Source organism: Schistocerca nitens, chromosome 1 (assembly GCF_023898315.1).
Source record: "Schistocerca nitens isolate TAMUIC-IGC-003100 chromosome 1, iqSchNite1.1, whole genome shotgun sequence".
Lineage (NCBI taxonomy): Eukaryota > Metazoa > Arthropoda > Insecta > Orthoptera > Acrididae > Schistocerca > Schistocerca nitens.
In genome coordinates, this window is record NC_064614.1 from 1,206,978,664 (window position 1) to 1,207,000,797 (window position 22,134).

The window sequence follows — 22,134 nt, forward strand, 5'->3', positions numbered from 1 at the left end:
AGTTGACGCCACTTCGGCGACTTGCTAGTCAATGATGATGAAATGATGATGAACACACAACACCCAGTCATCACGTGGCAGAGAAAAATCCCTGACCCCGCCGGGAATCGAATCCGGGACCCCGTGCGCAAGAAGCGAGAACGCTACCGCAAGACCACGAGCTGCGGACTCTGAATCAAAAAGACGTACCAACAGAGCATATACTCGTATAGGATAAGGTGGGGTAAATCCGACCTAGTAATTTCTTGTGGCTATACAACGCTTATCCGAGTTCGGATCTTAACGTTATATACGTTAAATTATAGGTAATATAAAGGGCCAACTGTTTGCAAAATATTTTTGTTATACCATCAATAGGTTTTGAGTTATCCGTATTTTAAGAAACGTCCATTTTTGCCTTTTGCAAAAATGGTGGGGTAAATCCGACCCCCTATTTTTTCTGGCTGATTTTGCACAGAAACAGTTCTAAATGATGGTTTTTTTGGGAAATAATTATAAGGAATTATGTTTTTTACATAACTGAACAGAATGTATTAAAAAAAACATGTTTGGAGTACGAAATGTACTGATAGTTAAATGAATGTAAATTTTAATTGACAAAAGTTGATTTCATTGCACAGCGGTGCAACAGCAATGTCGATCACGAGCGACAGCTCGTAAAGACATTCCCATTTGCATTGCAGCAACTGCTCGGCGAATATCGTTTTGACTGCGTTTTGTCTTTTATCGTTTGTAATTTCGTACCATTTTCCTAAAAATAAAAAAAAATTCACTTTGTTTCCATAAATAAATAATTCCACACACATAAACGATAAAAAATATGCGGTCGGATTTACCCCACCATTTAGCGGTCGGATTTAGCCCACCGTCCCATTTTTCATTTAACACACATAGAAACAATTTACACGAAATTTCCAACAAACGCGATACATACACTGAATAGATCACTACATGTACTATAAAATCATTACCGTTTGTTTTGCGATCGTTTTGTTTAATACGGTAAATCTAGTGATGCAATTTGCACAAAAATTAAATTGAAACAATCGAAAACACACTTATTGTCTTTTGAGTGTCTAAATGTCAAATGCGGCATAGCTGTCAAGGTCACATTTTCGTTATTTCGAATGCTCTGTACAGTAACACTAATGCGAAATAGCTCCGCTTTGCCGTTTCTCACAAATAGAGGGCGGCCGGGTTTACCCACCCAGTCGGATTTACCCCACCGTGTCCCATTTGTCTTGGCCACCCTAAATAACTGTTTGGCCAGATGCAAATTACAAAATGTTTCAAGCAAATGTTCTATGGCCGTCAGGGGGACATCAATCAGCATGATTGCCTTCGTTGTAGCTTTGTTTTTTACAAAGATCTGAACAGCGGTATAACTTTTTTAAATGGCACCCTGTATTTTATATTCGGTAATTAATTTCCTCTCCTAAAGACCTATTCAAAAATTTATCACAGTGTACCATTCACTGAAACACAACGTTATTAACTGCATAACACAACAATGACTTTGAGCCCGGGATGACAAACTCGTCTACTGGCTGGAGTTGTCAGAAAACAAATTAAAACCGAGTAAAAATATAACACAAAATTGGCTTTGACTCTCCTGTACCTTTGACCAAGAGCAGAACATTCAAAGGTGCTCGAAGTGGTGACCCTGGACACCGATACTCTGGTGCAACCGTTGAATGAAATAATTATTTACTGCTTCCAGTGTTGCCTGCTGTAGAGAATTAGAAGCAAGCACGATACGTCCCTGTATGTCCTCTAGAGTTGTTGGAATATCGCGATAGACAACGTCTTTAATGCGTCCCCAAAGAAAAAAGTCCACAGTATTTAAATCAGGAGACCTAGCAGGCCAAGTAACTGTTCCTCCTCGACCAAACCATCTGGCAGGATACCTTCGGTATCCTATTGTACTCATTTCCTAATTCATTAATATTAAGTAATAATAATTAATACTATTTTCTTGAATTGTTGTCTAGCGATACGAGAAAGCAACTTTCCTAGGCGGGCTATACTAGACGATTGGGCAGAACACAGCATTGGCGATGAGATGTACCACGGACCACGAGCCGACAGCCACCACTGCTTCTCTGTTTTGCTTTACGTGGGCTATCGATTTGGTGGCGCCTTAATTCTCTCTTGTCTTTTCTTTGCAGGGGTGTTTACTTGCTTTAACAGTCTCTCATCCTGGTTTTCTTAATCCGCGTTTACAGGTGGACGTTGCAGAAATTTTCTTTGCTTTTGCACTTATTTTTTTTTTTTGCTTGACTTGTCTGTATCTCACTTTTGTCTCTTGCGGCCGGCCGGGGTGGACGAGCGGTTCTAGGCGCTACAGCCTGGAACCGTGCGACCGCTACGGTCGCAGGTTCGAATCTTGCCTCGGTCATGGATGTGTGTGATGTCCTTAGGTTCGTTGGGTTTAAGTAGTTCTAAGTTCTAGGGGACTGATGACCTCTGAAGTTAAGTCCCATAGTGCTCAGAGCCATTTGAATCTTTTTTTTTTTGTCTCCTGCGACATGTCAACCCCACCTATCCCACCCCCTGCGTAGTCACCACTGCTGCGAGTGTTAGATGTAACGCAGCTAATGAAGATTATTCAGTTCCAGACCCTATACTGCTAAATTCGGTGGAACAGCTCCCGGACAACGCTGGGCGCCCAACAGACAAAACACCTACCGTAGCTGCAAGTGCTATACCGTCGCCAGTTTCGTGAACAAGAAGAGGAAAGGCTCTAGTGGTTGCAACAGTTTGAAGCTCATGTACTTGCTCACAACGTACCAGGTATTGTGAAACTGCCTTATTTATTGTCCATAGGTAGGAAATGCAGTGTTCCACGTAATACAAAAACTCTTGGCTAACCCTCTTGAGAGTGAACTGTCGTATGATCAGGATGTGGATTCGCTAACTATTGTGTCCAACACTTAAATGTGGTAGCGGCTAGGTATCAGATCTTTAATTGCAAGAAACTTATGCAAGTGGGTAAACGATTTGCAGTGTATAACGAGGAAATGTAAATTCAGAAGTGCTTGTGGTGCTTTATATTCAGATGTTGTGTGGCGTGATGCGATCTTGTACAACGAAACTGATGTCAAACTCACAGAACCGATTTTGAAACAGTCCGATTCATCATTTAAGCAAGTAGTGCAAATACTACACTCCTGGAAATTGAAATAAGAACACCGTGAATTCATTGTCCCAGGAAGGGGAAACTTTATTGACACATTCCTGGGGTCAGATACATCACATGATCACACTGACAGAACCACAGGCACATAGACACAGGCAACAGAGCATGCACAATGTCGGCACTAGTACAGTGTATATCCACCTTTCGCAGCAATGCAGGCTGCTATTCTCCCATGGAGACGATCGTAGAGATGCTGGATGTAGTCCTGTGGAACGGCTTGCCATGCCATTTCCACCTGGCGCCTCAGTTGGACCAGCGTTCGTGCTGGACGTGCAGACCGCGTGAGACGACGCTTCATCCAGTCCCAAACATGCTCAATGGGGGACAGATCCGGAGATCTTGCTGGCCAGGGTAGTTGACTTACACCTTCTAGAGCACGTTGGGTGGCACGGGATACATGCGGACGTGCATTGTCCTGTTGGAACAGCAAGTTCCCTTGCCGGTCTAGGAATGGTAGAACGATGGGTTCGATGACGGTTTGGATGTACCGTGCACTATTCAGTGTCCCCTCGACGATCACCAGTGGTGTACGGCCAGTGTAGGAGATCGCTCCCCACATCATGATGCCGGGTGTTGGCCCTGTGTGCCTCGGTCGTATGCAGTCCTGATTGTGGCGCTCACCTGCACGGCGCCAAACACGCATACGACCATCATTGGCACCAAGGCAGAAGCGACTCTCATCGCTGAAGACGACACGTCTCCATTCGTCCCTCCATTCACGCCTGTCGCGACACCACTGGAGGCGGGCTGCACGATGTTGGGGCGTGAGCGGAAGACGGCCTAACGGTGTGCGGGACCGTAGCCCAGCTTCATGGAGACGGTTGCGAATGGTCCTCGCCGATACCCCAGGAGCAACAGTGTCCCTAATTTGCTGGGAAGTGGCGGTGCGGTCCCCTACGGCACTGCGTAGGGTCCTACGGTCTTGGCGTGCATCCGTGCGTCGCTGCGGTCCGGTCCCAGGTCGACGGGCACGTGCACCTTCCGCCGACCACTGGCGACAACATCGATGTACTGTGGAGACCTCACGCCCCACGTGTTGAGCAATTCGGCGGTACGTCCACCCGGCCTCCCGCATGCCCACTATACGCCCTCGCTCAAAGTCCGTCAACTGCACATACGGTTCACGTCCACGCTGTCGCGGCATGCTACCAGTGTTAAAGACTGCGATGGAGCTCCGTATGCCACGGCAAACTGGCTGACACTGACGGCGGCGGTGCACAAATGCTGCGCAGCTAGCGCCATTCGACGGCCAACACCGCGGTTCCTGGTGTGTCCGCTGTGCCGTGCGTGTGATCATTGCTTGTACAGCCCTCTCGCAGTGTCCGGAGCAAGTATGGTGGGTCTGACACACCGGTGTCAATGTGTTCTTTTTTCCATTACCAGGAGTGTAGATCAGTACGATTCAGGTGCCCTACCGGCCGACAATTTTGAGCAGCCAGCGGTTTGTCGGCTTGAGTCGTACCTTGCTAGCGACTGGCACATTAAGCAACAGCTTGTGCGTGCCACGCTACATAAACACTTTTCCACGACACGTAAGCAGCTCGCTAAACAGGCGGGTACACAGGTGAATAGAATTAAGTCTTGCCCTCAGTGTTATTCGCGGCACAAACGCCAAGACTGCCCCTCCCAACCAGTACAGTGTTACGCTTGTGGAAAGAAAGTATGTTTGCAACGGAACGAAAATAAGAATTCGGCTCACTCACAAAAATCTAGTCACAAGGCCCCTTATAATTAACGCAGTGTATTCAAAGCCTGCAACAGCCATTAACGAAACTAGCAAGCGAGCACTTTCTTCAGTGCTACGCCAGTCCAATAAACTTTTTGTTCATTTGCTTCTTTGTGGAAACCATGTGAAATTTCAGTTGGACATCGGTGCCGTGTTACATTGCTAAATCGTCACACATATGTACTGGTAGGCTCCCCACGCCTGCCTAAAACTAGCACGCACCTGACTGCTTATAATGGACAAGACAATCCCGCGCGAGGTGCCGGGGCGGAGAAGAGCTTGTACCTCTTTGATTCAGACGAATTTTGCATGAGAACAAGACTTGCACTCGACCCCCTCCTTATCTACCAGCTAATTAATTACGCGCACAACGGTAACGGAAGGAAATGATGGTGGACCCTGCTAGTTGGTAAAATAAGGTTGGTTGGTTGGTTTTGGGGAAGGAGACCAGACAGCGTGGTCATCGGTCTCATCGGATTAGGGAAGGATGGGGAAGGAAGTCGGCCGTGCCCTTTCAGAGGAACCATCCCGGCATTTGCCTGGAGTGATTTAGGGAAATCACGGAAAACCCAAATCAGGATGGCCGGACGCGGGATTGAACCGTCGTCCTCCCGAATGCGAGTCCAGTGTCTAACCACTGCGCCACCTCGCTCGGTGGTAAAATAAGGAGTGCACACTCACAATAATTTAATAAAAATCGTAATCTACTCAAAAAAGGAGAACTTTATCATAATAAACAACAGGAACCACGAACCTACTACGGTGTCGTAGCAGGCGGAGAGGTGATACTCCGACGTGGCGCGTCCCAGGTGGCGGATAGGGGGGTCCTCACCGGTTTACCGGCGGACTTGAGCGAAATAAAATAGCTCTCGCGGACCAAACACTAAACAACCTCTACGGCTAACAACCGTAGTTGTAACTCGGAGCTTGCTCCATACAAGGTTGACTACCTTTGAAAGTCAAACATGGAAGGAAATCTTTCAAGGAATAATCCACCGCTTGGCAATAACCAAGGAAGACTGCACTCGGATACGGTGGGCAGTCACCTGAAAGATAACTTGGATGAGTCGGAGCATCTGAAAATACCCAAAACGGACAGACGACCAAACCTCAAGACAGGACAAATAAACTACATTGCGACACACAATATAAATTCCCTCATACAACCAGGCAAACTCAAAATTCTGACAGATGAAATGGATCGCAAGGGGATTCTCATAACCGGACTTCAAGAAATGAGAAATACTGATCAGGAGCCGATAGAATCACAAGGATATAGGATTTATAAGGGAATACCAGGGAAAAGAGTCATGAAACAGTGTCCACAATTTGGAACAGGATTCGTGGTGAGTCTGAAAATAATAGAGTCCATAATAGAATTTAAAGCACAATCTCCCAGGCTCTCAACATTAACTCTAAAAGCTGCAAATAAAATGTACACAATAATAAATGCCCATGCCCCGACAAATGATAAAAATAATAAAAAAGAACACAGAGAAGAGGTAGAAAAATTTTGGGAGCTGTTAGATCAAACGACGAATAACATTAATAAAAATCACATCAAAATTTTAATTGGAGACTTCAATGCCCAGTTAGGTAGGGAAAAGAGATATAGAGACATAATAGGGAAATGGACAGCACAAAGAAGAACAAACAAAAATGGCATAAGACTAGTGAAATTTTGCAGAAAGCATGACATGATCTCAAAGTCGACGTATTTTAAGAGAAGACCAAGTAAACTAAAAACTTGGAAACATCCAGACTGGAAAAAAGGAGAATGGCAGCTGGACCATGTCTGCATGGATAAGAATTCCCACAAGGAAATTTACAATGTGAAAGTACTGAGAAGGACAGATACCGGATCAGATCATTACATGATAAAAATTAAAATTAAATTAACCCCATTAGCAAAGAAAAAATCCCACCAGAAGAAGAAGAGAACCTATGACCTTCATAAACTGATACAAAATGAGGATTATGAAGCACAAACCAGGGATATAAAAATAACAGATGATCTGGAAGAAATAATTCCCAAATTGAAACAAATAGCTGAACAAGTTGCACCTATAAATCCAAGGATAAAACACCAGTGGTGGAACGATGAATGTGATAAAGCAGTGTTGGATCGACACCAAGCCTGGTTAAGGCACCAAAATGAAAAAACAGAAAAATCATATTTGGAACTCACAAAACAAAGGAAGACAACACAAAAAATAATAAGGAGAGTTAAACGTCAGTACCAAAAAGATATACTTCTAATGATAGAAACAAATAGTGAAAAAACAAACTCAAGAGACTATTACAAAATATTTGGCAGACAATTACAAAGATATGATCCTCCAACATTAATGTTAAAAGATAAAGATAATAACCTAGCCCATAGCAATAGTAAAAATACAGAAATTCTAGCAGAAACATTTAACAAGTTACTAAATTGTGAAGATCCCCCAGAACTTCTTCAGATAAACACAGAAACCCCAATTAAAACACCAGCAGAAAATATAAATCCACCTACAATTAATGAGGTCTACAGAGCTTTGAAAGAACTCAAAAACTACAAAGCAAGTGGAGAAGATCAAACGTTTGCTGAACTTTGGAAATATGCAGCAGAACCAGTAAAGATAGCATTACACCAATGCATAGTAAAAATCTGGAATGGAGAGAAATTACCAGAAAATTGGACTACTGCTATAATACATCCATTACATAAGAAAGGAGAAAAATCAAATCCAGACAACTATAGAGGAATTTCCCTTTTGGACTGCACGTATAAGATCATGTCAAGAATACTATACAACCGCTGTAAAGATCAACTAGAACTGGAACTGGGAGAATATCAAGGAGGATTTGGACCCTGGAGAAGCTGCCCAAAACAGATAATCACCTTGAAGTTAGTTATGGATGTCTACAAAAGAAGGAAAAAACAACTAGTCATAACCTTTGTAGATTTCAAAAAGGTGTATGATTGCATCCATAGATCTTCAATGATGAAAATATTAAGGAATTTTGGACTTCATCCTAAATTAATAAAAATGATACAGTTAACCTTAACAAACACCAAATCCAAAGTAAAATTTAGAGGAGAAATATCTGAACCATTTACGATTAAAACAGGGTTGAGACAGGGAGATTGTTTATCACCATTGCTATTCAATTGTGCTCTTGAATATGTAATGAGAGAATGGTACAAGGAAAATCCTATGAATATTAAAATTGGAACTAAGAAAGATAAAATAAACCTAAATTGCTTGGGATTTGCTGATGACCTAGCATTACTAGCTAATAATATTCAGGAAGCCACGAAACAAATAACAAGCTTACAAAATATAGCACAAAAATTAGGACTCCAGATATCATTTGAAAAGACTGAAATAATGGTAACGGATCCACTTGTAATAGATCACATCACAGTGAACAATAGGGAAATTAAAATAGTGAAACAATTTGAATACCTGGGTGAAATTATAACACATAAATTGGACGAGAAACCTGCATGGCGAGCAGGAACTAATAAAATGATAAAAGCTCAAAAACTAACATGGTCTACGTACAATAAAAAATGTCTATCAATTAAAACAAAATTAAAACATTACAAGACGGTGGTTCAACCAGAGGTTACATACGGAAGTGAAACTCTTTTTAAAGTCACCCAGAAAAACAGAATTGACAAAATTTTAAAAGTAGAGAGAAGAATTGCTAGAACATGCATAAATAAGAAATATCAAAAAGCTGGGCAATGGCGGATAGTTCCAAATGAAGTGGTATACAGAGAACTGGAGCCCATCACTGATACTATACGAAAGAAAAGGATCTCTTTTTGTGGTCACATTCTGAGGACACCAGAAACCAGATTATCAAGGAAAATTATTGAGAAACTCTGGAATTTGAAACAACAAGGAGGATGGCTTAAGGAAATAAGAGAGGATATGGAAGAACTGGAAATAACTCTGGATGATTTGCAGAACAAAACGCCAAATTTAAAGAAGTTGAGGGACACAGAAATAAGATTTAAACCAAAAATTGACAAACGACATACAATGAAAAGGGTATTTACAGATAAGGAACGACGAAAAGCATCGGAACGAATGAAGAGATACTGGGCCACTCAGAAGGGGAAAATACCAAAGAAGAGGACCAGAAATGATTGACTGAAGTGGTCCAATGAGGCCGTAAAAGCAGAAGAAGAAGAAAACAACAGGAAATGGGATTCTGCCTATATCTACGAAATGATATGCGGATTAAATATTATAATGAGGTTTATTATATGCCAGAACATGATTGTTGACACACACAGTAGGTTAAAGGATAGGGTATACTGAAATATTAAGAGAATAAGAGTTGGCTCGAGAACAAGGGGCTCCTACTCTCTGTGATGCAATAGATTGACGATAATGACTGGAGGTCCTAATGAATCGAATATTAATCTCCCGACTATATAGCAGTATCGCAATCAGTAGTGAGAGCTCATATGGGATCACATGGAGAAACAAGCAAGTTGGACTTGTAGCAAAGCGAGCGCGCATCCTGCTGACGGATTCAGTATAAAACTGATAAAGTCCTACAATGCCTGAGCCGCAAAACACTGTACCAGTACTGAAATGTGCTGCACGTCGTCGGTAGGCAGCGTCCTGATGATGTAGGCTGCCGTGCAGAAACTCCGAGTCAACACCTGGATGCGAAGGCTGTCCGAGAATTCTAAGTTCTTCCGAAAACGAGCGACCAAGTCGCAAGACCGTCCGACTCCGAGGAAGATCAGATCCCGAGTCCCCTTCTGTGATGCGATGCAAACAGCGCAGCCAACATTGCTCAACTCCCTACTCTCCTCGAAAACCACGAATCAGCATTCAGTGCTGATTCCAAAATTCCCCCACACGGTCTCGGAACATCATTCGCGCCATTAGCGACCGTTCCCTCCAATTTCGAGCAGGGTTTTATGACGTCAACTAGCCTCAGTTTAAGTTGACCAATCATGCCTCTACTATTCAGCTGAGGGCACTGAACTTGCCGTTTGACCGGCTACGAAAACAACCTGCCTAGACCACTGGCCATCCGGCGCCAGTCAGTCGCACCCAGTAGGGTACAGTCCGCAAGTATTCTCATAATCATGTGGACAATGCAGTCAGTCGGTGCCAGGAATCTTCGTTCCGGACGCGCCGGAACGGTAAACACATAAACTGGGGCGACACTCAGACGTCTCACAGGTCATTTCGCCCTGCATACAATAGGCGAAACTCGACCGACGTCAGTCGTTCCGCCAGGCGCGTAAGCCTATTGTACGAACCCCACAGAATTCAGGAAAGTGCAGCCCCCAACCGGAAATGCTGTGTGCCACATCCTCCGATGCTTGCCTCGCACAGGCCACCTATGTAACTAAACTAACATGCATGGGACTCAAGTGAAAAGTAGTTTTTGAGCTCTCAGTACAAATACTCTCATTACAATAACCTCATTCGGACTGTTGCTACCGTGCAATGACATAGAACATAAATAAAATTGATGAAAATGAGAGGAGACATGTAAAAGAGGGCATGGAACCTCTCACCCATTCTTGGAAAATGTACTTTGCCTGCCATGTATCGCTCGCACACTCGAACAGTGACTTTTACAGTGCTACAATCACTCGGTTGTGGGAACATATTTGGTCTTGATTCATTTGATTTGTTTGGCTTCAATATTCGGGACAATATGTTGTCACTGTCTGCATTCCACGCAAAGGACAGTGTGGCTAGCTTGCTGAAAGAATTCCTGGAACTCTTTTCTGAAGGTTTAGGCAAGGCTAACAATTTTGTTGGCCTTACTGTATGGATAAATGATGATGGCGTCCTCTTGGGTGAAATATTCCGGAGGTAAAATAGTCCCCCATTCGGATCTCCGGGCGGGGACTACTCAAGAGGACGTCGTTATCAGGAAAAAGAAAACTGGTGTTCTACGGATCGGAGCGTGGAATGTCTGATCCCTTAACCGGGCAGGTACATTAGTAAATTTAAAAAGGGAAATGGATAGGTTAAAGTTAGATATAGTGGGAATTAGTGAAGTTCGGTGGCAGGAGGAACAAGACTTTTGGTCAGGTGAATACAGGGTTATTAACACAAAATCAAATAGGGGTAATGCAGGAGTAGGTTTAATAATGAATAAAAAAATAGGAGTGCGGGTAAGCTACTACAAACAGCATAGTGAACGCATTATTGTGGCCAAGATAGACACAAAGCGCACGCCTACTACAGTAGTACATGTTTATATGCCAACTAGCTCTGCAGATGATGAAGAAATTGAAGAAATATATGATGAGATAAAAGAAATTATTCAGGTAGTGAAGGGAGACGAAAATTTAATAGTCATGGGTGATTGGAATTCGAGAGTAGGAAAAGGGAGAGAAGGAAACATAGTAGGTGAATATGGATTGGGGCTAAGAAATGGAAGAGGAAGCCGCCTGGTAGAGTTTTGCACAGAGCATAACTTAATTATAGCTAACACTTGGTTCAAGAATTATGAAAGAAGGTTGTATACATGGAAGAATCCTGGAGATAATAGAAGGTATCACATACATTAAGTAATGGTAAGACAGAGATTTAGGAACCAGGTTTTAAATTGTAAGACATTTCCAGGGGCAGATGTGGACTCTGACCACAATCTATTGGTTATGAAATGTAGATTAAAACTGAAGAAACTGCAAGAAGGTGGGAATTTAAGGAGATGGGATCTGGATAAACTGAAAGAACCAGAGTTGTACAGAGTTTCAGGGAGAGCATAAGGGAACAATTGACAGGAATGGGGGAAAGAAATACAGTAGAAGAAGAATGGGTAGCTCTGAGAGATGAAGTAGTGAAGGCAGCAGAGGATCAAGTAGGTAAAAATACGAGGGCTAGTAGAAATCCTTGGGTAACAGAAGAAATATTGAATTTAATTGATGAAAGGAGAAAATATAAAAATGCAGTAAATGAAGCAGGAAAAAGCAATACAGACGTCTCAAAAATGAGATCGACAGGAAGTGCAAAATGGCTAAGCAGGAATGGCTAGAGGACAAATGTAAGGATGTAGAGGCTTATCTCACTAGGCGTAAGATAGACACCGCCTACAGGAAAATTAAAGAGACCTTTGGAGAAAGGTGAACCACTTGTATGAATATCAAGAGCTCAGATGGAAACCCAGTTCTAAGCAAAGAAGGGAAAGCAGAAAGGTGGAAGGGGTATATAGAGGGTCTATACAAGGGCGATGTACTTGAGGATAATATTATGGAAATGGAAGAGGATGTAGATGAAGATGAAATAGGAGGTACGATACTGCGTGATGAGTTTGACAGAGCACTGAAAGACCTGAGTCTAAACAAGGCCCCGGGAGTAGACAACATTCCATTAGAATTACCGATGGCCTTGGGAGAGCCAGTCCCGACAAAACTCTACCTTCTGGTGAGCAAGATGTATGAGACAGGCGAAATACCCTCAGACTTCAAGAAGAATATAATAATTCCAATCCCAAAGAAAGGAGGTGTTGATAGGTGTGAAAATTACCGAACTATCAGTTTAATAAGTCACAGCTGCAAAATACTAACGCGAATTCTTTACAGACGAATGGAAAAACTGGTAGAAGAACCTCGGGGAAGATCAGTTCCGTAGTAATTTTGGAACACGTGAGGCAATACTGACCTTACGACTTATCTTAGAAGAAAGATTAAGGAAAGGCAAACCTACGTTTCTAGCATTTGTAGACTTAGAGAAAGCTTTTGACAATGTTGATTGGAATACTCTCTTTCAAATTCTAAAGGTGGCAGGGGTAAAATACAGGAAGCGAAAGGCTATTTACAATTTGTACAGAGACCAGATGGCAGTTATAAGACTCGAAGGGCATGAAAGGGAAGCAGTGGTTGGGAAGGGAGTGAGACAGGGTTGTAGCCTCTCCCCGATGTTATTCAATCTGTATATTGAGCAAGCAGTAAAGGAAACAAAAGAAAAATTCGGAGTAGGTATTAAAATCCATGGAGAAGAAGTAAAAACTTTGAGGTTTTGCCGATGAGATCGTAGTTCTATCAGAGACAGCAAAGGACTTGGAAGAGCAGTTGAACGGAATGGACAGTGTCTTGAAAGGAGGATATAAGATGAACATCAACAAAAGCAAAACGAGAATAATGGAATGTAGTCGAATTAAGTCGGATGATGCTGAGGGAATTAGATTAGGAAATGAGAAACTTAAAGCAGGAAAGGAGTTTTGCTATTTTGGGAGCAAAATAACTGATGATGGTCGACGTAGAGAAGATATAAAATGTAGACTGGCAATGGCAAGGAAAGCGTTTCTGAAGAAGAGAAATTTGTTAACATCGAGTATAGATTTAAGTGTCAGGAAGTCGTTTCTGAAAGTATTTGTATGGAGTGTAGCCATGTATGGAAGTGAAACATGGACAATAAATAGTTTGAACAAGAAGAGAATAGAAGCTTTCGAAATGTGGTGCTACAGAAGAATGCTGAAGATTAGATGGATAGATCACATAACTAATGATGAAGTATTGAATAGAATTGGGGAGAAGATGAGTATGTGGCACAACTTGACAAAAAGAAGGGACCGGTTGGTAGGACATGTTCTGAGGCATCAAGGGATCACAAATTTAGTATTGGAGGGCAGCGTGGCGGGTAAAAATCGTAGAGGGAGACCAAGAGATGAATACACTAAGCAGATTCAGAAGGATGTAGGTTGCAGTAAGTACTGGGAGATGAAGAAGCTTGCACTGGGTAGAGTAGCATTGAGAGCTGCATCAAACCAGTCTCAGGACTGAAGACCACAACAACAACAATAATTTTGTTGCAAACATTACTCTGAAAGTCAGTGCTCAGCCGAAATTTTCCCTGCCGAGAAGAGTTCCCACTGCATTACAGGACAAAGTCGCTGCTGAACTTAAAGAATTGAGCCGATACATGCTAGTCAGTGAGCAAGTCCACCGGTTTTGCTCCCCAAACCTTCCGGGCGCATTCGTCTCTGTGTTGACTTTAATTCTACGGTCAGCCCACAAACTGTGACTGATACCTACCCATTGCCACTCCTACAGGATCTCATGGACAGATTAGGCGCTGGTCACCACTTTCCAAACATTGATTTTCAAGACGCTTGTCTTCAGATACCGCTCTATGAAGAATCTCAAAAAGAGTGTGTAGTGAATAACCATTTGGACTTGTTTAAATATTTGCGTTTGCCTTTTGGCAGTGCTTCCGCACCCGCCGTTTTCCAACTGTATTTGAAACAGCTGACTGCTCAAGTGCCAAACTGTTCAAGCTATTTGGACGATATTGTCGTAGCAGGTCATACCCTGAGGACCACATTCCAAATTTGCGTGCTTTGTTTCATGAGTTATCTGTTGCAAGGCTAAGGTGTAGATTGGACAAGTGTGATTTTTTAAAACCTGAGTTACAGTACCTTGGTCATGACATAAACAGTCAAGGTGTATATCCTCTTCAGTCGCATTTGTTAGCCATACGAGATTGTCCAGTTCCTTGCAATGTCACAGAATTGCTGTCATTTTTAGTGAAAATGATCTATTGTATTCGGTTCATACCGAATAGTGCACAAATCCAAGCTCCATTGTATCGTTCGCATCGCAATAATGTCCCCTTTGTTTGGACAACTGACAAATATCCTTTCAAAAACTTAAAAATGCATTGCTCACTGAGCGATGCTTAGTTCACTTTGATCCTGACAACCTTCTTGTATTGCAAGTTGACGCTTCCTCTTACAGAATCAGTGCAGTGATTTCGCACAGATTTGCATATAAAGACATGCCTATTGCTTTCGCATCAAAACTGTTGTCCAAATCTCAGTGTAACTATTCATAAACAGAGAAAGAGGCATTGGCTATTGAGTATGGTGTCACCAAATTACACCACTATTTGTAAGGCAGAAAATTCTACTTAGTAACGGAGCACAGGCCTTTGCAGTCCTTGTTTCATCCGACGAAACCGGTTCCTGTACGAACTGCCCAAAAATTGAACGATAGGCTTTATTTTGTCTCAATACCGGAACGAGATTGTGTACCGTCCGACGGCTCAACATGGTAATGCGGGCATAGTTTCACGTCTTTCGATTGGTCCTGATACAGACTTCGACACTTCTGCTGCATCTTGTTGTCACATCGATGCTCAGGATTCTGAATTGCTTCAATCGTTTCCGCTGAACTATAGGAAAATTGCGCAGGCCACAGAAGCTTATTCAGATTTGAAAATTTGGCTTACATACATTCGCACATCTTGGCCTCGCTCAATGAATAGCATAAAGAACTCTTTATTGCGCCGATACTTTGCTCGTCGGCATAGCCTAGCTGTACAGAAAGGTGTAATTCTTGTTCCAAATGACAGTGGACAACCACGTGTGTTGATGGCTAAAGCTTTGCACAAAGAAGTGTTGCAGGTACTTCACCAAGGACACTGGGGGATTGTTCGTATGCCGGCCGCTGGTGGCCGAGCGGTTCTGGCGCTACAGTCTGGAACCGCGCGTCCGCTACGGTCGCAGGTTCGAATCCTGCCTCGGGCATGGATGTGTGTGTTGTCCTTAGGTTAGTTAGGTTTAAGTAGTTCTAAGTTCTAGGGGACTTATGACCTCAGCAGTTGAGTCCCATAGTGCTCAGAGCCATTTGAACCATTTGATTGTTCGTACGAAACTGTTAGTGCGTCGACACTGTACTTGGCAGGGTATGGACACCAAAACAGAACAGATGACATCACAGTGTCACGCACGTGCGGAAAATCAGTCCTTTCCGCCACAGACATTCTCTGCTTGGCCTAAGACGCAATCACCATGGAAACATGCGCTCATAGACTTTGCGGGACCTCTTTGGAACACTTTTTGGATGATTGTGGTTATTCGTATAGCAAGTTTCTTTTTGCTGTGCCAATGAACTCGTCGACATCCCGTAGCTCAAAGCAGGTGTTGTCTTCTATTTTTTACCTCGAAGGTTTACCTGAAGTCATAGTGTCGAACAACGGCCCTCAGTTCACGTCAAATGAATTTGAAACATTCTGTGAACGCAATGGTATGCAGCATCTAACTAGTGCACCGTTCCATCCACAGTCAAACGGCGAAGCGGAACGTTTTGTCAGAACCTTCAAGCATTAGATGGCCCAATTTGGCTCCGCACACGCCAGGGGTCAAGCACTGCAACTGTTTCATGCCTCCTATCGTTCGCATCCATGAGATTGACCAACACCGGCCGCCACCATCAGGCACTGCTCCACCTGCTCCACCCTCTTCAGCATCCGGCGCCGAAGGAAGACCGCAAGTATCGCTTCGCGCCGCATAGTATTGAGTTTTGCAGGATTTTTAGCGGCAGCAGACGGTGGGCGCTAGGGGAGATCGTCCTTCGACTTGGCGTTTGCGTGTATATCGTTTCAGGCCCCGACGGATTGCAGCGGCGACATCGCAGTCAGATCCGCACCGTGATCCTTCCGTGCCTCTTCCCCCAGATTCACGGATCCCGCGGACAGCGCGGCCACAGCAGCCGCCAGAGGGTGTCATGACGACACCGCAGGACGACCGCATGGAGTCGGAGGCTTCGCCTGCTCCTTCTCTCGTCCTACCGATGGAACTGGACCCGCCCACGCCGCAGCGGCCGACGCCTTCTACGAGTGCAGTTCAATAAGTAATGCAACACATTTTTTTCTCGGCCAATTTTGGTTGAAAAAACCGGAAATTTCTTGTGGAATATTTTCAAACATTCCCGCTTCGTCTCGTATAGTTTCATTGACTTCCGACAGGTGGCAGCGCTGTACGGATCTGTTAAAATGGCGTCTGTAACGGATGTGCGTTGCAAACAACGGGCAGTGATCCAGTTTCTTTTGGCGGAAAACCAGGGCATCTCAGATATTCATAGGCGCTTGCAGAATGTCTACGGTGATCTGGCAGTGGACAAAAGCACAGTGAGTCGTTGGGCAAAGCGTGTGTCATCATCGCCGCAAGGTCAAGCAAGACTGTCAGATCTCCCGCGTGCGGGCCGGCCGTGCACAGCTGTGACTCCTGCAATGGCGGAGCGTGCGAACACACTCGTTCGAGATGATCGACGGATCACCATCAAACAACTCAGTGCTCAACTTGACATCTCTGTTGGTAGTGCTGCCACAATTGTTCACCAGTTGGGATATTCAAAGGTTTGTTCCCGCTGGGTCCCTCGTTGTCTAACCGAACACAATAAAGAGCAAAGGAGAACCATCTGTGCGGAATTGCTTGCTCGTCATGTGGCTGAGGGTGACAATTTCTTGTCAAAGATTGTTACAGGCGATGAAACATGGGTTCATCACTTCGAACCTGAAACAAAACGGCAATCAATGGGGTGGCGCCACACCCACTCCCCTCCCAAGAAACAGTTTAAAGCCGTACCATCAGCCGGTAAAGTCATGGTTACGGTCTTCTGGGACGCTGAAGGGGTTATTCTGTTCGATGTCCTTCCCCATGGTCAAACGATCAACTCTGGAGTGTATTGTGTTACTCTTCAGAAATTGAAGAAACGACTTCAGCGTGTTCGTAGCCACAAAAATCAGAACGAACTTCTCCTTCTTCATGACAACGCAAGACCTCACACAAGTCTTTGCACCCGAGAGGAGCTCACAAGACTTCAGTGGACTGTTCTTCCTCATGCACCCTACAGCCCCGATCTCGCACCGTCGGATTTCCATATGTTTGGCCCAATGAAGGACGCAATCCGTGGGAGGCACTACGCGGATGATGAAGAAGTTATTGATGCAGTACGACGTTGGCTCCGGCATCGACCAGTGGAATGGTACCGTGCAGGCATACAGGCCCTCGTTTCAAGGTGGCGTAAGGCCGTAGCATTGAATGGAGATTACGTTGAAAAATAGTGTTGTGTAGCTAAAAGATTGGGGAATAACCTGGTGTATTTCAATGCTGAATAAAACAACCCCTGTTTCAGAAAAAAAATGTGTTGCATTACTTATTGAACTGCCCTCGTATATCTGATTATGGGCCTCAGGAGGTGGACGCGTACCCTTCCGGTCGTTTTCCGGGGTACGTTTCCACCAGAGCGAAGGCCGGATGGCGGGGTGCGACCGGAAGCCTGACGTAGCCCGCAGCCACAGCTTCCGGTTCAACGCAGCATCTGCACTTCTGCCTTCCCCGCCGTTGTTGAGCTCCTTAGATGACGGTTTGTCGCTCTGGTGGGAGGGTGGCGGCGGCGGGGGTGGGGGGATGTTCAGGTATAACGTGAAGCGACGGCAAGACGATCAAGAACGGTAGAGCAGAAATCGCTGTGAGACGACGTCAACCTACAGTATGCTGACGGACTCCTCTTTAGGACGACCGAATATCAGCGCCGCGCAGCCTAGCAGCGGCCCGAGTTAAAGTCGAGCCGACCTACGAACGCTACAGAATTGACTTACAAAATGTATTGGTTCACTTCTATTACGAATTGCACGTTACTGCCGAGCTTGCTTATGTTTGTCACTCGCCTCTTGCTTGCGACATGTCTATATCTCACAAAGTTAAATACAGTAATATTTTTCTTTCGTAATTAACTCAATACTTAATTCATACTTAACAATCGTGTTCAACCGTTAGCTCGACGAAAGATCCGTACCCAAAGACCGGAAAGTTGAACAGGTCACACCAATAATCAATAAAGGTAGTAGGAGTAATCCACTAAATTACAGGCCCATATCGTTAACGTCGATATGCAGCAGGATTTTAGAACATATATTGTGTGCGAACATTATGATTTATCTCGAAGAAAACGGTCTATTGACACACAGTCAACGTGTGTTTAGAAAACATCGTCTTTTTGAAACACAACTAGCCCTTTATTCCCATGAAGTGCTGAGTGCTATTGACAAGAGATTTCAGATCGATTCCGCATTTCTGGATTTCCGGAAGGCTTTTGACACTGTACCACACAGGTGGCTCGTAGTGAAATTGCGTGCTCACGGAATATCGTCTCAGTTATGTGACTGGAATTGTGATTTCCTGTCAGAGAGGTCACAGTTCGTAGTAAGTGACGGAAAGTCAACGAGTAAACAGAAGTGATTTCTGGCGTTCCCCAAGGTAGTGTTACAGGCCTTTTGCTGTTCCTTATCTATGTAAACGATATGGGAGACAATCCGAACAGCCGTCTTCGGAGGTTCGCAGAAGACGCTGTCGTTTATCGACTAATAATGTCATCAGAAGATCAAAACAAACTCTAAAACGATTTAGAAGAAATATCGAAATGGTGCGGAAAGTGGCAGTTGACCTTAAATAACGAAAAGTGAGAGGTCATCCACATGAGTGCTAAAAGGAACTCGTTAAACTTCGGTTACGCGATAAATCAGTCTAATCTAAAAGCCGTAAGTTTAATTAAATACCTAGTTATTAAATTACGAACAACTCAAATTGGAAGGAACACACAGAAAAAGGTTGTGGGGAAGGCAGAACACTTAGAAAATGTAACAGAGGAGACTGCCTACACTATGCTTGTCCGTCCTCTTTTAGAATACTGCTGCGCGGTGTGGGATTCTTACCAGGTAGGACTGACGGAGTACATCGAAAATGTTCAAAGAAAGGCAGCACGTTTTGTATTATCGACCAATATGGGAGAGAGTGTCACAGAAATGATACAGGATTTTGGATGGACGTCGTTAAAAGAAAGGCGTTTTTCGTTGCGACGGAAACTTCTCACGAAATTCCAATCACCAACTTTCTCCTCCGAATGCGAAAATATTTTGTTGACACTGACTTACATAGGGAGGAACGATCACGAAGATAAAATAAGGGAAATCAGAGCTCTTACGGAAAGATACTTTCCGCGCGCTATACGAGATTGGAATAATAGGTGGTTCGATGAACCCTCTGCCAGGCACTTAAATGTGATTTGCAGAGTATCCATGTAGATGTAGATGCAGCGAACCGAGAAAGCAACTTTCCTAGGCATCCTACATTAGACGAGTAAGCATAACACAACAGGTTTATTTCTTATCTTAGGGGAAACACGAAGAGGTTGTGGGAATACACATACCTTCAAGCACTTCTGCGGGAATAACGAAACAAGTAGGCGTATTTTAAGTGATGACGGGCAACGCTGACAAAGACAAATGCAGATGGACATTACGGTTAAACGCTTGATTGACGAGACCGACAGCGTTAATGTTTGATGCAGTTTCTCTACACGAAACAGGACAGTACAGGAGAGAGAGAGACGGTATTTCACCTATTCAGCCGACGTCAGCAGCGAAAGGCGTACGCTCTACTTGGTAAAACATAGCAGCGACTGCCGTCAGTGTAGGAAAAGAGACAATTACTCGCGTGTAACGCGCGCAGAGCAGCGGGTAAGTGACTGCCGAGCGGGACACGTCAGCGCCAGTAGAAAGCCGGTGTGCTGCGCCTAGGCTGACGCTTGGCACCTGTTTGGAATTCTGATCACAGTCTAGCCGAGTGTCGTTAGCCGCCACGCCACGACTCTCTCAGGCCCCGTTCTTATGTCGGCAGAGCCTGACCGCTTTCATATCTCACAGCTAAGAGTAGCGTCGCACGTCTGCAGTACGTAAGTAACGCTGTCAGCTGCAGGACCATCCTGGAATAAATTTCCCAGTCCGGCTTGATAATACAAATCGCGAGACATAAACGGACGACGGGACTAACTTACGAGAGCGAAGGTGACATTCTGCACAGTGTAATTATTAACTGACGCTAAACAGCCCAGCAGCTAAGCGAAAAAACAAAATTTATAGATACATGGTGGGAACTCACTTGAGACGGTAGCTGTTGGTATGCTGTTGCTCTCCTAAAGTTTGAGAAAGACATCAATTGTCCGTTTGATATTTTTTCCTTTGCTACTATTTCTTAACAGAAATCTGAACCGCTATTCCCTTCATTCTGTGCCAGATTTACTAGAAACCAGCGTTTTTTAGCTGACTTCATTCACATATTGAGCAATCAAGAACGATATCATCATTTCGGCAATGACTCTTCGCCTCGAATAAATATTGTTGCGTTATACTCCGCTACGCCAACGGCCTTTCCGCAGTGGTAACACCGGTTCCCGTCAGATCACCGAAGTTAAGCGCTGTCGGTCTGGGCTAGCACTTGGATGGGTGACCATCTGATCTGCCGCGCGCTGTTGGCAAGCGGGATGCACTCAGCCCTTGTGAGGCAAACTGAGGAGCTACTTGATTGAAAAGTAACGACTCCGGTCTCGGAAACTGACATACGGCCGGGAGAGCAGTGTGCTGACCACATGCCCATCCATATCCGCATCCAGTGTCGCCTGTGGTCTGAGGATGACACGGCGGTCGGTCGTTACCGTTGGGCCTTCATAGGCTATTCGGGAGAAGATACTCCGCTACCCTTTGCTTTCGACTTTTGCGTCACTGCCAAAAACAGATAGAATAGAACAGCTTACCAATAACTCAGTGTCAAAAATAAGATGATCCTACTTTGTGCACAACATAAATATGTGTGACCAGTACCACTACGGATTTTTTGTTGGTGGGAGGACTGTAACGGGGAGCAGTTACCCTTGTAATATGGATTGAGGAGATACGTGACTGGGAAATAGCGGTTCGAAGGTCTGGAATGTCGACAACGGCCGAGAGAGCTGTGTACTGACCCCATACCCCTTCATACCACATTCACATGACACCATAGGGCAGAGGTTGACACGGCGGTCGGTTGGTCCCGTTTGGATTGTCTGGGCCAGAAGGCGCAGCTTCGGTTTTACTTGCTTCCAACGTCCCCGCTGACATTTATCAACCCCTGTAAGCAGCTAATGGTCTGGATTTCAATGTAATTTCACTAATTTTCATCACGACCTTACAGTATACCAGAAATATAAAAAGCAAACACCATCCGAACAAGCCTTGCAGGCCCGATGCTATCCGACCGGCCGCCGTGTCATCCTCAGACTGGGGTGCGTATACAGAGGGCATGTGACTAGCACACAACTCTCCTGGCCGTTGTCAGTTTTCGTGACCGCTGCTGCTAATTCTGCACCAAGCAGCTCCTCAATTGGCCTCACAAGGGCTGAGTGAACCCCGCTTGACAACACCACTCGGCAGACCTGGACGGAACACCACTATCCAAGTGCTAGCCAAGCGCGATAGCGCTGAACTTCGGTGATCTGACGGCAACCGATGTTATCACTGCGGAAGGCCGTTGGCATTTACCAGAAAAAATGCATGGGGGCTTAATTAAAAATATTAATGAATAAATGCAATAATTTTAGTAGCTGTGTATTCGGTTACGAAGTCTCGTAACC

The 22,134-nt window shown here is 44.4% G+C and overlaps 1 pseudogene; it reads left to right on the forward strand.

Annotated features, from left to right (window-relative positions):
* Positions 1 to 20,885: 20,885 nt before the first annotated feature.
* Positions 20,886 to 21,003, forward strand: LOC126210491 (5S ribosomal RNA; annotated as a pseudogene).
* The last annotated feature ends 1,131 nt before the right edge of the window (positions 21,004 to 22,134 follow it).